The sequence below is a fragment of the Vicugna pacos genome, chromosome X, assembly GCF_048564905.1.
Source record: "Vicugna pacos chromosome X, VicPac4, whole genome shotgun sequence".
In the NCBI taxonomy this organism is placed as follows: domain Eukaryota; kingdom Metazoa; phylum Chordata; class Mammalia; order Artiodactyla; family Camelidae; genus Vicugna; species Vicugna pacos.
This window is the reverse complement of record NC_133023.1, coordinates 34,197,634-34,210,231: the sequence shown is the minus strand read 5'-3', so window position 1 is coordinate 34,210,231 and position 12,598 is coordinate 34,197,634.

Sequence of the window (12,598 nt, the reverse complement as noted above, 5' to 3'; positions counted from 1 at the left end):
AATTTAGAATACAGAGTACAGAATATAGAATGTAGAATATAGAATGTTGAACACAGAATATTGATTATAGAATACGGAATACACAACCCAGAATTTAGAACATGGAATTCAGAACACAGAATTTAGAATATAGAATACAGAATACAGAATATAGAATGTAGAATTCAGAATGTAGAACACAGAATATGGAATATAGAATATAGAATGCAGAACCCAGAATTTAGAACATGGAATTCCGAACAGAGAATTTAGAATATAGAATACAGAATATAGAATATAGAATACAGAATGTAGAACACAGAATATGGAATATAGAATATAGAATGTAGAACCCAGAATTTAGAAGATGGAATTCAGAACACAGAATTTAGAATATAGAATACAGAATACAGAATATAGAATGTAGAATATAGAATGTAGAACACAGAATATGGAATATAGTATATAAATTACAGAACGAAGAATTTAGAACATGGAATTCAGAAGAGAGAATTTAGAATATAGAATACAGAATACAGAATACAGAATGTAGAATGTAGAATATAGAATGTAGAGCACAGTATATAGAATATAGAATACAGAATACAGAACCCAGAATTTAGAACATGGAATTCAGAACAGAGAATTTAGCATATAGAATACAGAATGAAGAATATTGAATGTAGAATACAGAATGTAGAACACAGAATATGGAATATAGAATATAGAAAGCAGAACCCAGAATTTAGAACATGGAATTCAGAACACAGAATTTAGAATATAGAATACAGAATACAGAATATAGAATGTAGAATACAGAATGTAGAACACAGAATATGGAATATAGAATATAGAATGCAGAACCCAGAATTTAGAACATGGAATTCAGAACACAGAATTTAGAATATAGAATACAGAATACAGAATATAGAATGTAGAACACAGAATGTAGAACACAGAATATGGAATATAGAATATAGAATGCAGAACCCAGAATTTAGAAGATGGAATTCAGAACACATAGTTTAGAATATAGAATACAGAATACAGAATATAGAATGTAGAATATAGAATGTAGAACACAGAATATGGAATATAGAATATAAATTACAGAACGCAGAATTTAGAACATGGAATTCAGAATTGAGAATTTAGAATATAGAATACAGAATACAGAATATAGAATGTAGAATATAGAATGCAGAACATGGAATATAGTACATAGAACGCAGAATACAGAACCCAGAATTTAGAACATGGAATTCAGAACACAGAATTTAGAATACAGAGTACAGAATATAGAATGTAGAATATAGAATGTAGAACACAGAATATGGAATATAGTATATAAATTACAGAACGCAGAATTTAGAACATGGAATTCAGAAGAGAGAATTTAGAATATAGAATACAGAATACAGAATACAGAATATAGAATGTAGAATATAGAATGTAGAACATGGAATATAGTACATACAACGCAGAATACAGAACCCAGAATTTAGAACTTGGAACTCAGAACACAGAATTTAGAATACAGAGTACAGAATATAGAATGTAGAATATAGAATGTAGAACACAGAATATAGAATATAGAATACAGAACCCAGAATTTAGAACATGGAATTCAGAACACAGAATTTAGAATATAGAATACAGAATACAGAGTATAGAATGCTGAATACAGAATGTAGAACACAGAATATAGAATATAGAATACAGAATGCAGAACCCAGAATTTAGAACATGGAATTCAGAACACAGAATTTAGAATACAGAGTACAGAATATAGAATGTAGAATATAGAATGTTGAACACAGAATATTGATTATAGAATACAGAATAGAGAACCCAGAATTTAGAACATGGAATTCAGAACACAGAATTTAGAATATAGAATACAGAATACAGAATATAGAATGTAGAATACAGAATGTAGAACACAGAATATGGAATATAGAATATAGAATGCAGAACCCAGAATTTAGAACATGGAATTCAGAACAGAGAATTTAGAATGTAGAATACAGAATACAGAATATAGAGTGTAGAATACAGAAAGTAGAACACAGAATATGGAATATAGAATATAGAATGCAGAACCCAGAATTTAGAAGATGGAATTCAGAACACATAGTTTAGAATATAGAATACAGAATACAGAATATAGAATGTAGAATATAGAATGTAGAACACAGAATATGGAATATAGAATATAAATTACAGAACGCAGAATTTAGAACATGGAATTCAGAAGAGAGAATTTAGAATATAGAATACAGAATACAGAATATAGAATGTAGAATATAGAATGTAGAACGTGGAATATAGTACATAGAACGCAGAATACAGAACCCAGAATTTAGAACATGGAATTCAGAACACAGAATTTAGAATACAGAGTATAGAATATAGAATGTAGAATATAGAATGTAGAACACAGAATATAGAATATAGAATACAGAATACAGAACCCAGAATTTAGAACATGGAATTCAGAACACAGAGTTTAGAATATAGAATACAGAATACAGAGTATAGAATGTTGAATACAGAATGTAGAACACAGAATATAGAATATAGAATACAGAATGCAGAACCCAGAATTTAGAACTTGGAATTCAGAACACAGAATTTAGAATACAGAGTACAGAATATAGAATGTAGAATATAGAATGTTGAACACAGAATATTGATTATAGAATACGGAATACACAACCCAGAATTTAGAACATGGAATTCAGAACACAGAATTAAGAATATAGAATACAGAATACAGAATATAGAATGTAGAATTCAGAATGTAGAACACAGAATATGGAATATAGAACATAGAATGGAGAACCCAGAATTTAGAACATGGAATTCAGAACACAGAATTTAGAATATAGAATACAGAATACAGAATATAGAATATAGAATACAGAATGTAGAACACAGAATATGGAATATAGAATATAGAATGCAGAACCCAGAATTTAGAAGATGGAATTCAGAACACAGAATTTAGAATATAGAATACAGAATACAGAATATAGAATGTAGAATATAGAATGTAGAACACAGAATATGGAATATAGTATATAAATTACAGAACGGAGAATTTAGAACATGGAATTCAGAAGAGAGAATTTAGAATATAGAATACAGAATACAGAATACAGAATATAGAATGTAGAATATAGAATGTAGAACATGGAATATAGTACATAGAACGCAGAATACAGAACCCAGAATTTAGAACTTGGAATTCAGAACACAGAATTTAGAATACAGAGTACAGAATATAGAATGTAGATTATAGAATATAGAACACAGAATATAGAATATAGAATACAGAATACAGAACCCAGAATTTAGAACATGGAATTCAGAACACAGAATTTAGAATATAGAATACAGAATACAGAGTATAGAATGCTGAATACAGAATGTAGAACACAGAATATAGAATATAGAATACAGAATGCAGAACCCAGAATTTAGAACATGGAATTCAGAACACAGAATTTAGAATACACAGTACAGAATATAGAATGTAGAATATAGAATGTAGAGCACACTATATAGAATATAGAATACAGAATACAGAACCCAGAATTTAGAACATGGAATTCAGAACAGAGAATTTAGCATATAGAATACAGAATGAAGAATATTGAATGTAGAATACAGAATGTAGAACACAGAATATGGAATATAGAATATAGAAAGCAGAACCCAGAATTTAGAACATGGAATTCAGAACACAGAATTTAGAATATAGAATACAGAATACAGAATATAGAATGTAGAATACAGAATGTAGAACACAGAATATGGAATATAGAATATAGAATGCAGAACCCCGAATTTAGAACATGGAATTCAGAACACAGAATTTAGAATATAGAATACAGAATACAGAATATAGAATGTAGAATACAGAATGTAGAACACAGAATATGGAATATAGAATATAGAATGCAGAACCCAGAATTTAGAAGATGGAATTCAGAACACATAGTTTAGAATATAGAATACAAAATACAGAATATAGAATGTAGAATACAGAATGTAGAACACAGAATATGGAATATAGAATATAGAATGCAGAACCCAGAATTTAGAACATGGAATTCAGAACACAGAATTTAGAATATAGAATACAGAATACAGAATATAGAATGTAGAATATAGAATGTAGAACATGGAATATAGTACATAGAACGCAGAATACAGAACCCAGAATTTAGAACATGGAAGTCAGAACACAGAATTTAGAATACAGAGTACATAATATAGAATGTAGAATATAGAATGTAGAACACAGAATATAGAATATAGAATACAGAATACAGAACCCAGAATTTAGAACATGGAATTCAGAACACAGAGTTTAGAATATAGAATACAGAATACAGAGTATAGAATGTTAAATACAGAATGTAGAACACAGAATATAGAATATAGAATACAGAATGCAGAACCCAGAATTTAGAACTTGGAATTCAGAACACAGAATTTAGAATACAGAGTACAGAATATAGAATGTAGAATATAGAATGTTGAACACAGAATATTGATTATAGAATACGGAATACACAACCCAGAATTTAGAACATGGAATTCAGAACACAGAATTTAGAATATAGAATACAGAATACAGAATATAGAATGTAGAATTCAGAATGTAGAACACAGAATATGGAATATAGAATATAGAATGCAGAACCCAGAATTTAGAACATGGAATTCCGAACAGAGAATTTAGAATATAGAATACAGAATATAGAATATAGAATACAGAATGTAGAACACAGAATATGGAATATAGAATATAGAATGTAGAACCCAGAATTTAGAAGATGGAATTCAGAACACAGAATTTAGAATATAGAATACAGAATACAGAATATAGAATTTAGAATATAGAATGTAGAACACAGAATATGGAATATAGTATATAAATTACAGAACGAAGAATTTAGAACATGGAATTCAGAAGAGAGAATTTAGAATATAGAATACAGAATACAGAACACAGAATGTAGAATGTAGAATATAGAATGTAGAACATGGAATATAGTACATAGAACGCAGAATACAGAACCCAGAATTTAGAACTTGGAATTCAGAACACAGAATTTAGAATACAGAGAACAGAATATAGAATGTAGAATATAGAATGTAGAACACAGAATATAGAATACAGAATACACAACCCAGAATTTAGAACATGGAATTCAGAACACAGAATTTAGAATATAGAATACAGAATACAGAGTATAGAATGCTGAATACAGAATGTAGAACACAGAATATAGAATATAGAATACAGAATGCAGAACCCAGAATTTAGAACATGGAATTCAGAACACAGAATTTAGAATACAGAGTACAGAATATAGAATGTTGAACACAGAATATTGATTATAGAATACAGAATAGAGAACCCAGAATTTCGAACATGCAATTCAGAACACAGAATTTAGAATATAGAATACAGAATACAGAATATAGAATGTAGAATTCAGAATGTAGAACACAGAATTTGGAATGTAGAATATAGAATACAGAACGCAGAATTTAGAACATGGAAATCAGAACAGAGAATTTAGAATGTAGAATACAGAATACAGAATATAGAATGTAGAATATAGAATGTAGAATATAGAATATAGTATATAGAACGAGAATACAGATCCCAGAATTTAGAACATGGATTTCAGAACACAGAATTTAGAATACAGAGTACAGAATATACAATGTAGAATATAGAATGTAGAGCTCAGTATATAGAATATAGAATACAGAATACAGAACCCAGAATTTAGAACATGGAATTCAGAACAGAGAATTTAGCATATAGAATACAGAATACAGAATATAGAATGTAGAATATAGAATGTAGAACATAGAATATAGTATATAGAACGCAGAATACAGAACCCAGAATTTAGAACATGGAATTCAGAACACAGAATTTAGAATATAGAGTACAGAATATAGAATGTAGAATATAGAATATAGAGCACAGAATATAGAATATAAATTACAGAATACAGAACCCAGAATTTAGAACATGGGATTCAGAATAGAGAATTTAGCATATAGAATAAAGAATACAGAGTATAGAATGCTGAATACAGAATGTAGAACACAGAAGATGGAATATAGAATACAGAATGCAGAACCGAGAATTTAGAACATGGAATTTAGAACACAGAATTTAGAATATAGAATACAGAATGCAGAATATAGAATGTTGAATACAGAATGTAGAACACAGAATATGGAATATAGAATATAGAATGCAGAACCCAGAATTTAGAACATGGAATTCAGAACACAGAATTTAGAATATAGAATACAGAGTGAAGAATATAGAATACAGAATACAGAATGTAGAACATAGAATATGGAATATAGAATATAGAATGCAGAACCCAGAATTTAGAACATGGAATTCAGAACACAGAATTTAGAATATAGAATACAGAATACAGAATATAGAATGTAGAATTCAGAATGTAGAACACAGAATATGGAATATAGAATATAGAATGCAGAACCCAGAATTTAGAATATGGAATTCAGAACACAGAATTTAGAATATAGAATACAGAATACAGAATATAGAATGTAGAATATAGAATGTAGAACACAGAATATTTAGTATAGAATATAGAATACAGAACCCAGAATTTAGAACATGGAATTCAGAAGAGAGAATTTAAAATATAGAATACAGAATACAGAATATAGAATGTAGAATATAGAATGTAGAACATGGAATATAGTATATAGAATGCAGAATACAGAACCCAGAATTTAGAACATGGAATTCAGAACACAGAATTTAGAATGCACAGTACAGAATATAGAATGTAGAATATAGAATGTAGAGCACAGTATATAGAATATAGAATACAGAATACAGAACCCAGAATTTAGAACATGGAATTCAGAACAGAGAATTTAGCATATAGAATACAGAATGAAGAATATTGAATGTAGAATACAGAATGTAGAACACAGAATATGGAATATAGAATATAGAAAGCAGAACCCAGAATTTAGAACATGGAATTCAGAACACAGAATTTAGAATATAGAATACAGAATACAGAATATAGAATGTAGAATACAGAATGTAGAACACAGAATATGGAATATAGAATATAGAATGCAGAACCCAGAATTTAGAACATGGAATTCAGAACACAGAATTTAGAATATAGAATACAGAATACAGAATATAGAATGTAGAATACAGAATGTAGAACACAGAATATGGAATATAGAATATAGAATACAGAACCCAGAATTTAGAAGATGGAATTCAGAACACATAGTTTAGAATATAGAATACAGAATACAGAATATAGAATGTAGAATACAGAATGTAGAACACAGAATATGGAATATAGAATATAGAATGCAGAACCCAGAATTTAGAACATGGAATTCAGAACACAGAATTTAGAATATAGAATACAGAATACAGAATATAGAATGTAGAATATAGAATGTAGAACATGGAATATAGTACATAGAACGCAGAATACAGAACCCAGAATTTAGAACATGGAAGTCAGAACACAGAATTTAGAATATAGAATACAGAATACAGAATATAGAATGTAGAATTCAGAATGTAGAACACAGAATAAGGAATATAGAATATAGAATGCAGAACCCAGAATTTAGAACATGGAATTCCGAACAGAGAATTTAGAATATAGAATACAGAATATAGAATATAGAATACAGAATGTAGAACACAGAATATGGAATATAGAATATAGAATGTAGAACCCAGAATTTAGAAGATGGAATTCAGAACACAGAATTTAGAATATAGAATACAGAATACAGAATATAGGATGTAGAATATAGAATGTAGAACACAGAATATGGAATATAGTATGTAAATTACAGAACGAAGAATTTAGAACATGGAATTCAGAAGAGAGAATTTAGAATATAGAATACAGAATACAGAATACAGAATGTAGAATGTAGAATATAGAATGTAGAACATGGAATATAGTACATAGAACGCAGAATACAGAACCCAGAATTTAGAACTTGGAATTCAGAACACAGAATTTAGAATAAAGAGAAGAGAATATAGAATGTAGAACATAGAATGTAGAACACAGAATATAGAATACAGAATACACAACCCAGAAGTTAGAACATGGAATTCAGAACACAGAATTTAGAATATAGAATACAGAATACAGAGTATAGAATGCTGAATACAGAATGTAGAACACAGAATATGGAATATAGAATATAGAATGCAGAACCCAGAATTTAGGACATGGAATTCAGAACACAGAATTTAGAATATAGAATACAGAATACAGAATATAGAATGTAGAATACAGAATGTAGAACACAGAATATGGAATATAGAATATAGAATGCAGAACCCAGAATTAGAAGATGGAATTCAGAACACAGAATTTAGAATATAGAATACAGAATACAGAATATAGAATGTAGAATATAGAATTTAGAACCCAGAATATGGAATATAGAATATAAATTACAGAACGCAGAATTTAGAACATGGAATTCAGAAGAGAGAATTTAGAATATAGAATACAGAATACAGAATATAGAATGTAGAATATAGAATGTAGAACATGGAATATAGTACATAGAACGCAGAATACAGAACCCAGAATTTAGAACATGGAATTCAGAACACAGAATTTAGAATACAGAGTACAGAATATAGAATGTAGAATATAGAATGTAGAACACAGAATATAGAATATAGAATACAGAATGCAGAACCCAGAATTTAGAACATGGAATTCAGAACACAGAATTTAGAATACAGAGTACAGAATATAGAATGTTGAACACAGAATATTGATTATTGAATACAGAATAGAGAACCCAGAATTTCGAACATGCAATTCAGAACACAGAATTTAGAATATAGAATACAGAATACAGAATATAGAATGTAGAATTCAGAATGTAGAACACAGAATTTGGAATGTAGAATATAGAATACAGAACGCAGAATTTAGAACATGGAAATCAGAACAGAGAATTTAGAATGTAGAATACAGAATACAGAATATAGAATGTAGAATATAGAATGTAGAACATAGAATATAGTATATAGAACGAGAATACAGATCCCAGAATTTAGAACATGGATTTCCGAACACAGAATTTAGAATACAGAGTACAGAATATACAATGTAGAATATAGAATGTAGAGCTCAGTATATAGAATATAGAATACAGAATACAGAACCCAGAATTTAGAACATGGAATTCAGAACAGAGAATTTAGCATATAGAATACAGAATACAGAATATAGAATGTAGAATATAGAATGTAGAACATAGAATATAGTATATAGAACGCAGAATACATAACCCAGAATTTAGAACATGGAATTCAGAACACAGAATTTAGAATATAGAGTACAGAATATAGAATGTAGAATATAGAATATAGAGCACAGAATATAGAATATAAATTACAGAATACAGAACCCAGAATTTAGAACATGGAATTCAGAACACAGAATTTAGAATATAGAATACAGAATGCAGAATATAGAATGTTGAATACAGAATGTAGAACACAGAATATGGAATATAGAATATAGAATGCAGAACCCAGAATTTAGAACATGGAATTCAGAACACAGAATTTAGAATATAGAATACAGAGTGAAGAATATAGAATACAGAATACAGAATGTAGAACATAGAATATGGAATATAGAATATAGAATGCAGAACCCAGAATTTAGAACATGGAATTCAGAACACAGAATTTAGAATATAGAATACAGAATACAGAATATAGAATGTAGAATTCAGAATGTAGAACACAGAATATGGAATATAGAATATAGAATGCAGAACCCAGAATTTAGAACATGGAATTCAGAACACAGAATTTAGAATATAGAATACAGAATACAGAATATAGAATGTAGAATATAGAATGTAGAACATGGAATATAGTACATAGAACGCAGAATACAGAACCCAGAATTTAGAACATGGAAGTCAGAACACAGAATTTTGAATACAGAGTACATAATATAGAATGTAGAATATAGAATGTAGAACACAGAATATAGAATATAGAATACAGAATACAGAACCCAGAATTTAGAACTTGGAATTCAGAACACAGAATTTAGAATACAGAGTACAGAATATAGAATGTAGAATATAGAATGTTGAACACAGAATATTGATTATAGAATACGGAATACACAACCCAGAATTTAGAACATGGAATTCAGAACACAGAATTTAGAATATAGAATACAGAATACAGAATATAGAATGTAGAATTCAGAATGTAGAACACAGAATATGGAATATAGAATATAGAATGCAGAACCCAGAATTTAGAACATGGAATTCCGAACAGAGAATTTAGAATATAGAATACAGAATATAGAATATAGAATACAGAATGTAGAACACAGAATATGGAATATAGAATATAGAATGTAGAACCCAGAATTTAGAAGATGGAATTCAGAACACAGAATTTAGAATATAGAATACAGAATACAGAATATAGAATGTAGAATATAGAATGTAGAACACAGAATATGGAATATAGTATATAAATTACAGAACGAAGAATTTAGAACATGGAATTCAGAAGAGAGAATTTAGAATATAGAATACAGAATACAGAATACAGAATGTAGAATGTAGAATATAGAATGTAGAACATGGAATATAGTACATAGAACGCAGAATACAGAACCCAGAATTTAGAACTTGGAATTCAGAACACAGAATTTAGAATAAAGAGAAGAGAATATAGAATGTAGAACATAGAATGTAGAACACATAATATAGAATACAGAATACACAACCCAGAAGTTAGAACATGGAATTCAGAACACAGAATTTAGAATATAGAATACAGAATACAGAGTATAGAATGCTGAATACAGAATGTAGAACACAGAATATAGAATATAGAATACAGAATGCAGAACCCAGAATTTAGAACATGGAATTCAGAACACAGAATTTAGAATACAGAGTACAGAATATAGAATGTTGAACACAGAATATTGATTATAGAATACAGAATAGAGAACCCAGAATTTAGAACATGGAATTCAGAACACAGAATTTAGAATATAAAATACAGAATACAGAATATAGAATGTAGAATTCAGAATGTAGAACACAGAATATGGAATATAGAATATAGAATGCAGAACCCCGAATTTAGGACATGGAATTCAGAACACAGAATTTAGAATATAGAATACAGAATACAGAATATAGAATGTAGAATACAGAATGTAGAACACAGAATATGGAATATAGAATATAGAATGCAGAACCCAGAATTAGAAGATGGAATTCAGAACACAGAATTTAGAATATAGAATACAGAATACAGAATATAGAATGTAGAATATAGAATTTAGAACCCAGAATATGGAATATAGAATATAAATTACAGAACGCAGAATTTAGAACATGGAATTCAGAAGAGAGAATTTAGAATATAGAATACAGTATACAGAATATAGAATGTAGAATATAGAATATAGAACATGGAATATAGTACATAGAACGCAGAATACAGAACCCAGAATTTAGAACATGGAATTCAGAACACAGAATTTAGAATACAGAGTACAGAATATAGAATGTAGAATATAGAATGTAGAACACAGAATATAGAATATAGAATACAGAATACAGAACCCAGGATTTAGAACATGGAATTCAGAACACAGAGTTTAGAATATAGAATACAGAATACAGAGTATAGAATGTTGAATACAGAATGTAGAACACAGAATATAGAATATAGAATACAGAATGCAGAACCCAGAATTTAGAACTTGGAATTCAGAACACAGAATTTAGAATACAGAGTACAGAATATAGAATGTAGAATATAGAATGTGGAACACAGAATATTGATTATAGAATACGGAATACACAACCCAAAATTTAGAACATGGAATTCAGAACACAGAATTTAGAATACAGAGTACAGAATATAGAATGTAGAATATAGAATGTAGAACACAGAATATAGAATATAGAATACAGAATACAGAACCCAGAATTTAGAACATGGAAATCAGAACACAGAGTTTAGAATATAGAATACAGAATACAGAGTATAGAATGTTGAATACAGAATGTAGAACACAGAATATAGAATATAGAATACAGAATGCAGAACCCAGAATTTAGAACTTGGAATTCAGAACACAGAATTTAGAATACAGAGTACAGAATATAGAATGTAGAATATAGAATGTTGAACACAGAATATTGATTATAGAATACGGAATACACAACCCAGAATTTAGAACATGGAATTCAGAACACAGAATTTAGAATGTAGAATACAGAATACAGAATATAGAATATAGAATACAGAATGTAGAACACAGAATATGGAATATAGAATATAGAATGCAGAACCCAGAATTTAGAACATGGAATTCAGAACACAGAATTTAGAATATAGAATACAGAATACAGAATATAGAATGTAGAATATAGAATGTAGAACACAGAATATGGAATATAGTATATAAATTACAGAACGCAGAATTTAGAACATGGAATTCAGAAGAGAGAA